The 17,547-nt window shown below is 33.1% G+C and overlaps 1 long non-coding RNA gene across 1 annotated transcript; it reads left to right on the top strand.

The window, feature by feature from the left end:
• Window positions 1-15,662: 15,662 nt before the first annotated feature.
• Window positions 15,663-17,449, top strand: LOC113764004. Its single transcript, XR_003467436.1, has 3 exons — window positions 15,663-15,814; window positions 16,009-16,547; window positions 16,925-17,449. It is a non-coding gene; the product is annotated as an uncharacterized LOC113764004 (long non-coding RNA).
• The last annotated feature ends 98 nt before the right edge of the window (window positions 17,450-17,547 follow it).

The following is a 17,547-nucleotide window of genomic DNA, read 5'->3' as shown; positions in this document are numbered from 1 at the left end:
CGGATTTTTTTCTTAGGAGGGAGGCCAAAATTTTTCTGAACAAAATTATCTTAATATGTTATGTTCAAAATAATTTTTATTTATTTAAATGTATGACATCTTAAAATATCAAATATTAACTTTAATTATAAAGGTATGTCCATTTCATAAATATGTAGCATAGTTATAACAAAAATTAGGACAAAAAAAACCTTTGATTAAATATCTTATAACATCACAAACTACCCAAATTGTACATTATGAGAAGATGCTCCAATATGTCACTTGTGCAAAAATTAAAATATAACTATGCAATATAAATATAACTATTTTCAATTAATAAAAGATAAAAGTTATGTTAGCATACCTTGAAATTTCAACCTCCTTTCTTAAAAGTAAATTGATCTTTACGTTCTTTCATAGAACTAAATTCATCTATAATTGAATCAGTACTAAATTTTTGAACAACTTCCTTTTTTTTATATACATTGTTAGACAATTATTCAAGAAATTATCTTTTATCTTGTTTTGGAGCTTTGTTTTGATTATATTCATAATTGAAAATACCTGTTCTATAGTTGCAGTTGACACAAGAAGAGTAAGAACAAATAGAATCAATTTATCAACAATAGGATAGGTCACTCAATTTCTTGTCTTCACCAAACCTTCAAGTAATTATTTGTAAATTTGTTTATGGGTCAACAAGAGAATAGATCACTAATTTTAAATTTTTTATCAATTAGGCTAAGTTGCATAATTGTATACGGACCAATAAAGTAATTATTTTTTGTTTTAACCCATTGATAATTATGAATTGAGTCTTTTATTCTAATATATCAAATTGGGTCAATTTACTATGGATCATCAATTATATGTTTAATTTTTTGAACATTAAATAATTAGCACAATAAAAAATAAATAACTTTTTTTGAAGAAAAAATTAAATCAAAAGTGGCTAATTCATACACACACACATATATATAAAAACTCTCGTAATATAAACTAAAATTGTAAGATAAAAGTTATGTTAGCATACCTTGAAATTTCAACCTCCTTTCTTAAAAGTAAATTGATCTTTACGTTCTTTCATAGAACTAAATTCATCTATAATTGAATCAGTACTAAATTTTTGAACAACTTCCTTTTTTTTATATACATTGTTAGACAATTATTCAAGAAATTATCTTTTATCTTGTTTTGGAGCTTTGTTTTGATTATATTCATAATTGAAAATACCTGTTCTATAGTTGCAGTTGACACAAGAAGAGTAAGAACAAATAGAATCAATTTATCAACAATAGGATAGGTCACTCAATTTCTTGTCTTCACCAAACCTTCAAGTAATTATTTGTAAATTTGTTTATGGGTCAACAAGAGAATAGATCACTAATTTTAAATTTTTTATCAATTAGGCTAAGTTGCATAATTGTATACGGACCAATAAAGTAATTATTTTTTGTTTTAACCCATTGATAATTATGAATTGAGTCTTTTATTCTAATATATCAAATTGGGTCAATTTACTATGGATCATCAATTATATGTTTAATTTTTTGAACATTAAATAATTAGCACAATAAAAAATAAATAACTTTTTTTGAAGAAAAAATTAAATCAAAAGTGGCTAATTCATACACACACACATATATATAAAAACTCTCGTAATATAAACTAAAATTGTAAAAATTTAGGGGGGCCAAGTTTATCTTATACATATATTTACATATTATGCATTAAATTGTTCAAAACTTAGGGGGGACCATGGCCCCCCTTAGCCTCCCTTGGCTCCGTCAAAGGATTATATGCAATGACTAATATCTCTAGATACTGCCGTTGTGTACAATCTATTAGCATTTTGTTCAAACTTATTTATGCCACTGCTTTCAGTCTTGATCGTTTGGACATTGTATGTCCTTTCCTTCATTGTACAGGTCCTCAAATTTGTTCCAAACATTTAATGCATCTGAAACATAGGCAACTTTTATTGTATGAATTTTTCCTATTGGATACTCTGTTTTTGGGATGTTTTTCAAAAACTAAAATTTTTAAAAAAGTACTTTAAAAGGTAATCTAAAAATTAGTTTAAATTTTTTTAAAATTTTAAAAAATATCTCAAAATATATTCTAGAAACTTTTCTACTCTTAAATATCCCAAAATATTTTCTAAAAATATTCCAAAATATATTCTAAAAACTCTGCTACAGCAAAGTTTTTCAAAAACACCCCAAAAAACAGCTAATTCAAACGGAACCGGTCCAGTGAAATACAGAGGAGATGGTGTACTAAATTCTTTGTCAACACGTTGTCGATTGCATTGGCAGGGGAAAAACCTTTGATGCAGAAGTTTCTAATGTCAAGTGCCAATCTAGAATCTTTCACCCCAATTGTCCCATACGGTGCTTAAATTATTCCAGGTGGTATGTTAACTTGCATATTTTTCTGCAATCAAGCCTTCAAGTATTACCTTCTCAAGTTTAAAGCCAAATGCACGTGCTTTGCACGTGTATGAAATGAACAATATTGCTTAAATATATGAAATTGAACTTAATCAAAAGTAATGTCATTGTATGCAAGAAAAATCAAATGTGAAAAAATCTATTAATGTTTAAAGTTGAATTGGTCCTATATTATAGTTCTTAGAGCAAATCAAAAACAAAAGGAGCCCACTGTCAAGTGCAATACCATGACTATGGCTTTATAAAGAGATGCAATTGATTTAGTTGAAAAATACATGTTGCACATCAAATTTTAAACTCTAAACAAAAAGATTGAACAAAATTCTACAAACTCTTCTATGACTAATAACAAAATTGGTAAACATAGTAAAGAGTTGTATGGTGTACAAGCTTTATAGACTTTCTTTCTTTATCCATTCTTTAGTTCGTTGTCTACTTTAGTGTGCAACACATGAAGTGATTTCCTTCTCAAAATTAACAAAAAGCTATTTCTTTTTTTTTGAGAATATTTAATATAACATTATAAGATAACTTTTATTTTTTACATTATGAGTTTTTACTTTGTCTAATAATTGAAAACGGACGGTTGTCTTTGTGTTAAAGTATATAACTAATACAAACTCACTTACAAATTTCAATATTATTTAGGTATAACTTTTATTGCAATATGGACTCGGTTCAATATAATTTATGAAATATAGGTACAAAAACCTAAGAGTTACAACCATGATTCTTATTATCTAAATAAAGTTGTTGAAAAAGACTCAAAAGGATAAAACATCAAGATATCTGATATAACATAAGCCTAGCAATAAACCTTATATTTGCTATTTTATTTTTAAATGTCATATTGAGATGGTTGGCATGAAAGCATTTGTGTTTTAAAGACTCATTTATTCTTCAATATTTTAATTCAGTTGCATAAAGAAAACACTACTATTTTTTATTTTTTTGTCTTTTCATACTTATCAACGATTTACTTTAGTATTTTCTCTCTTTTATGGCCAATAAATGTTGAAGATAATGTCATGGAAAGTTACATTTTCTATCATACTACATAATTTTTCATATTTTGTTACCATGACTTTCCGTTTTTTTAAAAAGTTTTTTCTTAACTAACTGTTAGATACTAAAGTAGATCTTAAGCAATACCATTTGATAACTAACATAGTCATAATATTCTAATATTTTATAATTTAGTCACTTAGTACTCATAAAATCAATTTAGTTTAATAAAGATTTTTGGGAAAATGACCTATTTCATCCCTCACATTTCACAAAAATATTCTTTTCGTCCCTCACTTTTAAAATGAAGCAATATCATCCCTGACATTTAAAAATTAAAGCTATTACATCCCTGAATCTAATTTTCAATCTGAATCAAACCATCCAATAACTCAGTAATAAATTTTGGAGATAGAATTTATAGGTCACTCGGTCAATTTCATCATATTCAGATAACATTTATCAAACCACAAAAATAAATATTATAACATAAAGTCCATTATTTGTCTTGGAATAGTAGGATTTTTCTTTTGGGTAAATCTTTTCATGCACCGTTAATATATTCGCTTACGAGTCTAGATGTGTATCATATATACAAAATTTGGTATTTAAATTTAAATTGAAATGATATGGTACGTATATAAAACCATCAGTGTATACAATAACAATATAGGAATTCAAGTTGAGTTATATTCAAATTGAGTTAACCAAATAATCTACCAATTATAACTCCAAAATTTGTAATCAGGTTGATAAGTGGTTTGGTTCAGATTGAAAATTAGGTTCAAGGATGTAAAAGCTTTAATTTTTAAATGTCAGGGACGAAATTGCTTCATTTTAAAAGTGAGGGACGAAAAGAATATTTTTGTGAAATGTGAGGGATGAAACAAGTTATTTTCCCTAATTTTTTGTTTTGCATGAAAGAGGTTATAAATAAAAAAAATTCACATTTCTTATACATATTTGACTGGTTTGGTGTACACTGTACACATTGAAGATGTACAATTATTGGCTTTAGCACATTATAGAAGATATTAACAAAATTGTATCAAGTATACAATTACAAACATCTATTTAGATTCATAGACATTTTACTTTGACTCTTTAGAAATCTTTTTTTTCAGTTACATTTTGACTATATATATATTTTGAGATTTTCTTCAAATTTTAATTTGGAAAAAGTTCAAATCCTTTCTACTTTTTTTTGGGTTAATTCCACTTTGTCCTCCCAAATTTTGGATGATTACCCACTTCAGTCCCTAAACTTCAAAATGGGATACTTAAGCCCCTAAAACTTATAAATTGGGACACTTAAGTCCCTAAATTTATAAAATGGGACACTTAAATCCCTAAACTTATAAAATGGGACACTTCGACCACCAACGACATTCAGGATTCTGTCAACAATTTTTCTTAATTGGGAGATATTTATAAGTTTAGGGATTTTAGTATCCCATTTTGAAGTTTAGGAACTGAAGTGGGTAATCGTCCAAAGTTTGGGGGGACAAAGTGGAATTAACCCCTTTTTTTTGGCTAACCTCGAATTCGGGGATGGATGCCACCCCAAAATTTATTGATGGACCAAAAATTACGAAAGTGAGAGGGGGAATGAACCCTTCCAAAACAGGAACAAGACAACTTAATCAGCCTGATTCATGGACCACCAAAAATTACAAAAGTGATAGTGGGAATGAACCCTTCCAAAACAGGAACAAGACAACTTAATCAGCCTAAATTCTCTGAATAGAAGGCACCCCTAGTCTATTTAACTAGATTTCCCCTCGAGCCAATTGAGGTTATCTCATTCAGATTATCATAAATTCTAATAGGCTCTTGAGGATGAGAGATGGCCACATTGGACAATATATTTGCAGCCTTGTTAGCCTCTCTAAACGCAACGGATCTTCTGTTCCATACCTTGTGCCACTTTCTGTCCCACTTTGTATAATATTTGGAATCATATTATACCAAAAAATGTTCTAATTGATTCTCTCTCATATGGATAGTGAATCATTTATTAGGTTACTAATTATATTCTCATTAAAAGCAATATATTTCTTGAACTCATGTTAACCACGACTAAACTATGAGTAGGTTTGGATTGAAAAGATTTGAAATAAACTAATTTGCTTCACAAATTCCAATCACTTTTTTATCTTCCCAATTACCTTTTTATCTCACATACATCACATTACAAAAAGTGCTACAGTAATTATCTCAAATAAATCATCCAAATAAACTCCTACCTAAACAAACTCTATACTCTAACCAAAAGATAAACATTACAAAAGAATACAAACAATTCCAAAAGAAACTCAGATAGGAAATAATGAAAGAAAAAAAATTAATCAATCATTAAGTAGTTTGCCTAATTGTAATCTTGGTCGTCCATCAGTACGTGTTCCCCCTATCCACCGTCCACGTGTCCGCCTTGTCAAATACAACAAGTGATGAGTGATGAGTTGAAGAAACAAATTGTAAAAACAAAAATGGAGTTGTTTAAGTTTTGTAGGTTGAAGTTTCTTAAACTCTGCAACAACAAAACAAACTAATATCCAAATTTATTAGCCCACTTGGCATCATAAATTGACAATTATCAGCATCATAAATTGACAATTATACTTTATAGAAAAGAAAGCTAACTAGTTAATGTCAATTGTGAGAGGAGGCCTTCAATATCTGACCCAATATAACTTTATTTCTTATCCTACATGACCAAGTATAACATTTATAAACTAAGATAATTTCTGACTAACCAGTAATATAAATAAACACAAATAGATATGGATAGGATTCTTAATAATAATAATTAGAGGCAATTAGGAGGCCTATCTCAGTACAACCTATAATAGTAGTTTGAGTCCATCTCTCATGCTAGGAGTGTGCAAAATTGAAAAATTTCGATTTATCGATCGAATTCCAATTGAATTCAGAATTCAGCATTGAAATTGGAATTTTCGATTTCAAATTATGCGAATTTGGTAATGGAGTTTTTGAAATTGGAATTAGAAATCAAAATTGAAATTTTCGATTTCGATTTCGTTTTATAATACATATATTAATATACATATATTTATATAATAATATTTTTTATAATATATGTAATATAAAATTTATATTATATAACAATACATCTAACAAGAAAGGAAAAAAAAGGGGGGAAAAAGGTTTCCGAATTCGGTGAATTTGGAATTTACCGAATTCCGAATTGAATTCGAAATCAAATTTGAATTCGGAACTGGTGAATTCAAAATCGAATTTGGTCGGTAATTTTGCTGCCAAATTTTTGAAAAATTTCGAATTCAAACTTCTAAATTATCTAATTCAAATTCGTTGCATACCCCTATCTCACATTATACCATTTAGGAGGAGTTTGAACTCCCTATATATACAAAGTTTTTGGTCCCTCTCACTCTTCTATGTACCACTCTTTTCCTCCCCATCCTACTTACGTTGTGTGTTTATCTATGAATTTAACAATGCAAAAGAGAATCTTATGTGAGGGAAGATTGAAACATGTTGATTGGTCGCCTTTGATCTAATTGCTGGTGTATTTATTGATCTTCAATAAAATGATGCTTCAACTGATTGAGCTTCAATCAAATGCTGATAGATCATTGGCTGGATTGGTCGCCATCTTCATCGTTAAAGTTGATATATCATTGGCTTCAATCAAATGCTACCTCAACTGCCTCCTAAGCTCTTTCCTCATCACGATTAACTCAGGAAGGAAACCTACCCAAGAACATCCTCTAGCTCACTCTAGGTACAGTGATTGATGTGACACCCACCGTCTAATGTAACAGCGATCAGAAGCAACTTGATTGATTGATCGTTTCCCTACGATCTGTACCAACCATTTGGGTTTTAAAAACTAGCACATTCCCACCTCTAAAGGTAATTGAATCCTATCCACTTACTAAACTCCCGAGCTTAAGCCTTTCTCGGCAACCAATTAATTTAGGCATTGGAGTTACTCTGGGGAATTAAGCCCGATCTTGTTTCTCTCTTTGTTGTTGTTTTCGTAGGCGACAAGCTCGATTTCATTTGTTCCTTGCTCACACAGAACTTAAAATAGATGAAGGATGTGTTGGGAAAGGGATATCGGTACAGGCACACAATATCAGAGTTACCCCAGGACAAATTCTTTTTTCTCAAAGTACCAGTTAAAATAGGTATAAACCAAATTACCAAATAATAATACCAGTAGTGATAATAAAATGTAAGAAAAATAAATGCACATAACACCAAGATTTTTACGTGAAAAATCCAAATTGGAAAAAATCACGAGACCTAATCCAGTCAAAAATCTTCACTATCATAATAATAAGAATACACAGGTCTACCCGAAATATTCGAATGACAATAATGTCACCAATACCAATTAAGCGAAATTGCTACAAAATCACCCCCAAAAACTACAACTGTCAAAGAAGTGGGTTTGGAAAGGTGTTACCAAACGAAGAGAAATCCGAAATCTGAATCTATAGATGAATAGAGCCTGACGAGAGGACCGTGTGGGTAAAATTTCGTTTCAATCGGATTTCGAATCACCCTCCAATCAAGATCTTGAAGTTTCTCTCTCTCTAGCTCTCTCTAGCTCTTTCTCTCTCTTCATTTTTCTCCCAACCAGCAAAAGGTGACGGTTGACACTTTTTCTCATACGAAGAGTAATTACTTCTTGCGGCTACTACTCCTTTTTGTTTATATCCGAGTCAAATTTTTGACTTAAACCTAAAAGTGTTTGGTTTTGTGGTTTGGCCCACAAATGTGCTGGCCCATAAACCCAACAATCTCCCCCTCCAATTAATTTGGAGGGTTTAACCAAACTTATTTCTTGTCTGCAAAATAAGAGTTTCTCCTTAGGTAATGTTTTGGTAAACATGTCAGCACCATTATCATTTGTATGCACTTTCTCAAGTGTCAATAACTTAGAATACAATACTTCCCGAATCCAATGATACCTCATATCAATATGTTTGGATCGAGAGTGGAATATAGAGTTCTTACACAAATGAATAGCGCTCTGACTGTCACAGTAAAGATTATACTTTTCTTATTTCATGCCCAACTCCTGAAGGAATTTCTGCAACCAAAGAGTCTCCTTGCATGTTTCAGTGGTTGTGATGTACTCCGCCTCCGTACTACAAAGGGCGATACACTTCTGTAACTTACTTTGTCATGACACTGCTCCCCCTGCAAAGATCATCAAGTACCCAGATGTGGATTTTCTATTGTCAACATCACCTGCCATATCTGCATCAGTGTACCCATCTAGCATAATTTTACTATTGCCAAAACATAAGTATAATTTGAAAGTTTCCTTGAGATACCTGAGAATCCATTTAACAGCATTCCAATGCTCCTTACCAGGATTAGAGAGATATCGACTGACTACTCCAACATCATGAGCAATATCTGGTCTAGTGCAAACCATGACATACATCAAACTACCAACTGCCGAGATATAAGGAACCTTTTTCATATCTTCTTTATTTTTCTCATTTGTAGAATACTGCTTGATGTTCAGTTTAAAGTAACCCGCAAGTGGAGTTGAGACTTCTTTAGCCTTACTCATATTAAACCTATTGAGTACTTTCTCAATGTATTTTTCTTGAGACAACCAGAGCTTTCCATTTTGCCTGTCACGTGAGATTTTCATCTCCAGTATCTGTCTAACCGGATCCAAATCTTTCATTGTAAAAGATTTACTTAACTCCTTTTTCAACCTGTCAATTTTTATAGTATCACGGTCAACAATCAGCATGTTATCAACATATAGCAAGAGAATAACAAAATCACCATCTAAAAATTTTTTCACATAAACACAGTGGTCACAAGAAGTCCTATGGTACTCATGGTCTGTCATAAAGGAGCCAAACTTCTTATACCACTGTCTCGGTGCCTGTTTCAACCCATACAAACTCTTCTTGAAACGACATACAAGATTTTCCTTACCACTTTTTTTTAATCCTTCTGGTTGCTCCATGTAGATCTCCTCTTCCAAATTGTCATGCAAGAAGCCTATCTTCACATCAAGTTGTTCGATCTCTAAATTCAAACTGGTTACAATACCAAGAATAACTCGAATTAATGACATTTTTACCATAGGAGAGAAGATTTCTTCAAAATTTATACTCTTTTTTTGACTAAATCCCTTCACAGCCAATCTCGTTTTGTACTTTGGTTGTAAGTTGTGTTTCTGAGTTTTCAACCTGTAAATCCATTTGTTCTTCAGAATTTTCTTACCTTTAAGCAGTTTTACTAACTCATAAGTATGATTCTCATTCAGGAACACTATCTCCTCTTACATGGCTCGGAACCAATCTTCTTTATTCTCATGCTCTAGAGACTCACAGTAGGATTCTGACTCTCCTCCATCTGTCAATAACACATATTCATGAGGATTATATCAGTTAGAAGGTTTCATCTTTCTGATAGACCTCCTAAACTCATCTTGTGGTGGCGGTGGTGGAGTAAGTGACATCTCATGCTCAGGTTCATCAGTAGTAAGATTATCACCATCATTAACACTCTCTCTGCTTTGTCTCAACTCCCCCTTGATTAAAATTAACAGGTACTGTAATTGGATCTGGATCTGAATTTAAATTAGCATGAATGTCATCTGAATATTTTGACTTGTCACTTTTATCAATGTTTTCAATGGTTTGATCTTCAAAGAAGACAACATCTGTGCTTCTGATCACTTTCTTCTCAATAGGATCATACAACCTATAACCAAAATCTTCATTTCCATAAATCAAGAAAATACATTGCTTTGATTTTTCATCAAGTTTTGACGTCTCATCTTTGAAAATATGAACAAATGCCCGGCAACCAAAAACTCACAAGTGCTTAAAAGATATATCTTTTTTCATCCATACTTTCTCTGGGATGTCACCATTTAGAGGAACTGATGGAGAAAGATTGATCAAATCAACTGCAGTCCTCATTGCCTCACCCCAAAAGGATTTTGGTAACTTAGCATTAGAGAGCATACATCTGACTCATTCAGTGATGGATCTATTCATCCTCTCTACTACTCCATTCTCTTGAGGAGTTTTTGGCACAGTTTTCTCCAATTTGATCCCACGGGACTTGCACTAGATTTTAAATGGTCCTTTGTACTCACCACCATTATCAGTACAAATACACTTTAACTACTTGCCAGTTTCTCTTTCAATTTGTTATGAAAATCTTTAAATACATCCAAAACCTAATCTTTGGATTTCAAGGCAAAACACCAAACCTTTCTAGCAAAGTCATCAATAAAATTTACAAAATAAACAGCACCACCAAGAGACTTATCTTTCATATAGCAAACATCAATGTGCACCAATTCTAACGGATTCAATTTTCTAGATGAAGGAAAATTTTGAAATGCAACTCTGTGTTATTTTCCATAAATGCAGTCAACACAGGGTTTAAGTGCATTACCTCTAACTTCAGATAGGAGTTGTTTGCGAACAAGTGTCTGAATTCCTTTTTCATCCATGTGCCCAAGTCGTCTATGCCAAAAGTCAATTGATAAATTACGAACTGTATTGACTTTTCTCTTTCCCAACTTGGCTTGCATTAAGTAGAGGGTACTCTGCTTCGTTCCTCTAACAATAACGAAATTTTCTTTGTTGAGTTTTCATTTGTCTCCACCTTGCAAGCTATGGTAACCCTCATCGTCAAGTTTTCCTGTAGAGATAAGATTAAGGCGACTATCAGGGACATGTCGAGCATTTCTTAATATCAGTTGGCATCCAGTATATGTCTCCCATATCAATAACTTTGTATGAGATCTCATTTCCCATCCTAACATATCCAAAATCTTCTTCGATATAGGTTGAGAAGAAATGCCTGTGAAAAATAACATGGTAGGATGCACCCAAATCAACTATCCAATCGCTGTCATAATGAGTAATATTCATTTGACCATCATCACAGAACACAAACATATCATCATGAGCTGCCACAACTGCTGTAATCTCTTCATCACCTTTTACCTTCTCCTTACCATTTTCTCAGTTTGTTCCCATTTTAGGATTCTGCATTCTTTCATATAATGCCCATTCTTCTTACAATAATAGCATGCAATATTTTTTCGCCACTTAGATCTGCCTCTGCATTTGTCATTCCTATTGTGGGGTTCTCTACTTTTGTTTCTCCCTTTTCCTTCTTTCTTTTCCGTCACCAGGGCCGGGACTCATAGATAATTTCTTGTTCCTTCCTTCTGAACTCTTCATTCATCACGGCCTCTTTTGCAATAGCCATGGTCAACACACCATTGGGAACTGAATTGATGACGGAGACCAACATAGTTTCCCAACTATCCGGTAGTGAACTGAATAATAATGAAGCCTGTATTTCGTCATCCAAATTCAAATTTAACGTAGTTGCCTGGTTTATCAATTTTTGAAAATTACTCAGGTGTTCAATCATATCTTCCCCATCTTTATAGCTCATCCGAATAATTTGCTTCAAACAACTAGCCTTGTTCAAACCGGTCTTCCGTTCATACATACTTTCAAGCTTTTTCCATAATATATTAGCTCTGATGTTGTTAGCAAAATATTGAAAAATACTTTGATCAATTTATTTTCTAATATTACCAACAATTTTTCTGTGCAAAACAGCCCATTTTTCATCACTCATAACACTTGGTATACGTTTATTCCCTAGAACAGGTTCAAACAAATCTCTGCAATACAGGTAGTCTTTCAAATCGAATAATTAGTGGCATTCAATTTTATCATATAACCACTATCCAAATCATCCATTTTTAACTAGTACAAATGAACAGCCTAATCTGACTACTCTGATACCACTTGTTAGGAAAGGGATACCGGTACATGCACACAATATGAGAATTAGCCCAAGACAAATTCCTTTTTTCCCAATTATCAGTTAAAATAGGAATAAATCAAATCACTAAATAATAATACCAACAGTGATAATAAAATGAAAGAAAAATAAAGGCACGGGATACCAAGATTTTTACGTGAAAAATCCAAATTGGAAAAAATCACGGGATCTAATCCAATAAAAAATCTCCACTATCACAATAATGAGAATACACAGGTCTATCTGAAATATTCGCATGACAATAATATCACCAATACCAATTAAGCGAAATTACTATAAAATCACCTCCAAAAATTACAACTGTCAAAGAAGTGGGTTTGGATGTCAAAGAAGTGGGTTTGGAAAGGTATTACCAAACGAAGAGAAATCTGAAATCTGAATCGATAGATGAGTAGAGTCTGAAGAGAGGATCACGCGGGTAAAATTTCGTCTCAGCAAGACCTTGAGGTTTCTCTCTCTCTAGCTCTTTCTCTCTCTTCGTTTTTCTCCCAACTAGCAAAAGGTGACAGCTGGCACTTTTTCTCACACGAAAACTAATTACTTCTTGCGGCTGCTACTCCTTTTTGTTTATATCCAAGTCAAATTTTTTACTTAAACCAAAAAGTGTTTGGTTTTGTGGTTTGGCCCACAAATGGGTTGGCCCACAACCCCAATAGGATGAATTTGAGACAATTGAATTAGTGATCTCCAGAATGGAAAGCTGTACCACCAGAAGAAGTTGTAAAGAAGAAAGTGATTGCAGTTGTGTGCTTTGTCAGGTTAGTGTCACAAGTGAGAAGTGCATGTAGGATCACATCCAAGGAAAGAAACAGAAGTTTCAGAGAAGCTACTTTGAGGGCATAGAGGAATGCCATGTCCTCCAAGAAAGTTTGTCAAGCCTCCTATAGAAGGTACCGACATTATGATCACCAAGAAGACATGATGTTAGTCTTGAGTGTTGATTTAGGTTAACCTTTTGTTCTATATAGCTATCTAGTTGGTAAAAATGCTCAAGATGTGCAGAGTGACCTTTCCAAAGGCTATAATTCCAGCTTTTGCTGGGCTCTGGATAATGCAATCCGCTTCTTTTGATTGTACTATTCATAACCACTGTGGGAGCAACAAGAACTGGGTTTTCTTTAGAACTAAGGACTTGTATAATAATTTAATTCAGCTTTTAAATTTAATGGGTTCAAATCTTAATATGTTCAGTTGCATTTGATAACAAAAAATAAAACATTTGAATTAATTAAGTGACACTAACTTTTTAGACAAATTTTCATTTTAAAAATAAATGATAAGCTATTCACTTATCATTTAAGGTGCATTTGATTGATAAAATTGAAATCTGAAAACTGAAATCTGAAATATGAAGTTTGAACCCATTAAATTATTGAATTGTTAAGTATTCAATCTGATACATTTGAGTGCATATCACATTCAATGATAAGTGAATAATTTATCACTTTATTTCGAAATCAAGTTTTGTTTAGAAAATTCAATGCCACTTAATTAATTCAAATATTCAATTTTTAATTATTAAAGATCTGAATATATTAAACTATAATTTTATTAAATTTAAGTGTTGAATTGGGTTATCAAACAAAGGTTTAATGTGATATACATTCAAATGTATCACATTTAATATTTAACTATTCAATAACTTAATGGATTCATATTTCAGATTTCAGATTTCAAATCTCAATTTTATCAAATGCACCTTAAGTTTAACATTATGTACTATGGTGGCTTACGTAATTGTGATGTATGTGCAAAATTTCTGTTGAAAAAATTGAAAAGTGACGAGAATGACTTGATACGTATAGATTCATTTGGTCAAAAAATTAAAATGGAAAACACACAACCAACAACTAATTATTAGTAGCTAGGGGAATAAAACTAATTAGTAGCTAGGGAATTTGATTTATCTCGACTTCACCAACAATTTGTACATAACTAATCATTTTGGTAAAGAAATTATTCACAAAGATCTGTGCAAAAATTTTAGGTATAGAAACACATAGAAGAAAACCAAGAGAAAGTTATTTACATTTACAATGAAGAGGCTATTTTCACAAAGAAAAGACACAGAGCCTTTCCAAGAGTAATTTGAAGAATTAATGTGTAATTTAAATGATTGAAAGCCAGTTCAAAAGACAAAAAATATTTGTTTGGATAGGAGTTTATTTGAGATAATTACTGTAGTATTTTTTGTGATAGGATATATGTGAGATAAAAAGACAATTATATCAATCCAAAATTTTGAGGCTGGGCTTCTTCTCCTGTACTATTATCTTTACTATACTAAAAGTGTCAGTTGGCTTAGCTACAGTGAAAATGGGCCGGTTATAGCGTGATTTGTGTGAGCTTGAGGGGTGGTTTGGTCTTTTGCCATTCAGTGGTGGTGGCTTTGCTGGAAATTTCCTGCTATCCGCGTGGCTTTGTTGTGGGCGGTGAGTTTGTTGCTATCAGCTGTCTGCATGGCTTTGGAACTTCAATGCTGTCCGCGTGGCTTTCTTGTGGCCGGTGAGTTTGCCGCTATGAGCTGTCTGCATGGCCTTCGATTTGCCGCTGTCCGCGCGGTGGCTGTGTTCTTGCTCATTCTTAGCGAAGTAGTTAAATGTAAGTGTTCTGGACAAAGTGCAACAACCGGTGCGCGCAGGCTTTGCAATCTCCATTACTGTGTCTCGTTCGTTTCTTAGCCTGTGCAAAACTAGCTCTCCGATTTTCCTGTGATCGGCAGAGTTTGAAGTGCCAACCTCATCGGTTTTGTTTGTCATATACCCATCTTCTATCCATCTCCTCCGCTGAGGGCAATCTGATTTTGTAGTAAAGATATATACCTATCTTATATTTAATTCCCTCCACCAATCTCGTTCGTTTCTTAGCCTGTGCAACACTAGCTCTGCGATTTTGCTGTGATCGGCAGAGTTGGAAGTGCCAGCCTCATCGGTTTTGTTTGTTATATACCTATCTTATATCCATCTCCTCCGCCGAGGGCAATCTGATTTTGTAGTAAAGATATATACCTATCTTATATTTAATTCCCTCCACCGAGCTCAATTTGATTTTGTTAATTCAATCATTTCTCTGGATCTTATGAGACTTAATGCCCAACCAGTCTCGGTTTTAGGACTCTCCCCTAATCTTCGCTGCTTTGAACTTATATTGTGTTAGATATAACGTATAATTGGTCTGGTATTATTCTGCTTTTGTTGATTGTCGTGCATGTCTGTTCTCCAATCATTGAGGTTTATATAAATTAGAACGTGACCGGTATTTTATATGCTGTACTTCGGCCTATTTCCTTTCAATTCTTATGGAGCCTGCGCATGGGAGTAAGCTTTGTTTGTGGTTAGGTGAATCAAAAGTTATGGTACTACTCTTATTGAAACCTTCTTACTTGTATATAGCTGAGCTTCTTTAATGGGTCGTCCACGGAAATATGCAAGCTTGGAAGAGGCGACTAGAGAGAGGAATGCGAGGAGACATACGGCAGCGTGGCAATGCGAGTGCTAATGACAATTCTGGAGAATGCCGAGGTGTGTGTACTATGATTATTCATATATTAGTTATCTTGGAGTATTTAGCATATATCGCTCTTTCCTCATAATGCTTCTGTTCTGCTGATTTGTTGAGGTTTTCGAAAATTACGATTGGTGTGAGGAATGTTGGACTTTAGATGTATTAACGATGCTAATTCAAAGATTAGTGAAATATTTATTCCTTTGAACAGATACTGCTGCGAGGACAAGACTTTCTGTACCTATCGAGCAACCTTCTAGCGGCCCTTCATTTGTGGAATTGAGCTATAAGGGGACGATTGGTATCAATACTGAAGGAATAAACAATCGAGATGGACATCGCGTTGGATCGACCTGTTTGCATTCAAATGGTAGTTCTATCAGTCATGTAGGTAACAAAAGAACGGGACAAGATTGTGCAAATGATTGCCTGTTATTCTCATGGTAGTTAAATACAAAATAGAGAAGCAACTGATCATTGATTAGTTCTCCTGTTTAGGCTCATTCTTGTAGAGTTTAGATTGTTAACTGGAGTTTTTTTTTTTGGGTGTATTTTGCTGTTAAATGCAGTGGGATTTGATGCTTTTTGTTAAGCGGCACACTAAAAAGCATAAACTTAGAGCATGGACTGGTACATATTTCTTTTGGTACATCAAATTTGTACTTATTGATTTTCTTGAGTTCTTGTTCAACAAAGGCATTGGCTTTGCTGAGTAAGAAGGCAGGCTCTATGATGGAGTACAACTTAAAGGTACTTTCCATCTGCAAGTTACTGCATATTGCTAATTGTATTTCAGCTTTAAAAAAAAAAAACTCTGCAGTTAACCAATGTCCTTGATCTAGATGGTTATGACTGGGCGTAGCTTATCTAATGAGGCTGAAATGAGCCACAAAGCCAAGTCACTGTTTTATGTTCAACCCATATCGCCAATTTCTATTCCTAATCTCAGAGCTTACAACTCTCAACTTCTCACCACCACAGCTGCCTTCTCCTCTTCCTTGCCTTTCAAACTCTCAATTTCTATTCCCAATACCCCCTCTCTTGATCAGGGTTAGTAATTTGCTGAAAAAAGTTTTAATAACAAATTATTTGTTCAGCTAAGGTCATTTATGCTATTTGTTTGACAGGATCAGAATATAGTTTAAGGGACAAGAAGGACAAGAAAACTACTTGTTTATGGGGGTTCCATGATATGTGAAAGTAAGAAAATTTATAAGAAACTTGCTCATCTGGCAGTAATTTATAAGTAGTTCTTGGCTCATGTGGTTTTCCAACTACATGCTTTATAAGTAGGTCCCCAGCTACCTGCTTTATAAGTAGTTCTTGGCTGTAAATCATAGTACTATAATTATTTGTTTTGTCCTTTTTCCCATTGTCTATTTTTGATTTTTTTCCTGAGGCTTGTTTTATTTTAGGAAATTATGCATATGAGAAATGTTTTTATGCAATTAAAATTTGATGGTCAGTTTTTAATGACCACTAAGTGATGATAATGCTATTCTTTGTAACATTTAGAGCTCCTAGAGCTAAATATGTGGACTATAGCCACTCTCACTTGAAAGATTGTTTCCCCACATTTATTAGCACCTATCATGTATTAAATATATAACCATTTTACATTAATCCACTTGCCTTCATTTGATCTTGATTAACATAGACTCAGGGCATCCTCACGCATCGCCTGAGGCTGAAAAAACTAGTATCATAAAAAGGGTAAGTCGTAGCTGAAACATCTATGGGATTCGGGTCT

This window comes from Coffea eugenioides, chromosome 2 (genome assembly GCF_003713205.1).
Source record: "Coffea eugenioides isolate CCC68of chromosome 2, Ceug_1.0, whole genome shotgun sequence".
Classification (NCBI taxonomy): domain Eukaryota; kingdom Viridiplantae; phylum Streptophyta; class Magnoliopsida; order Gentianales; family Rubiaceae; genus Coffea; species Coffea eugenioides.
This window is presented reverse-complemented; position numbering and strand designations above follow the sequence as displayed.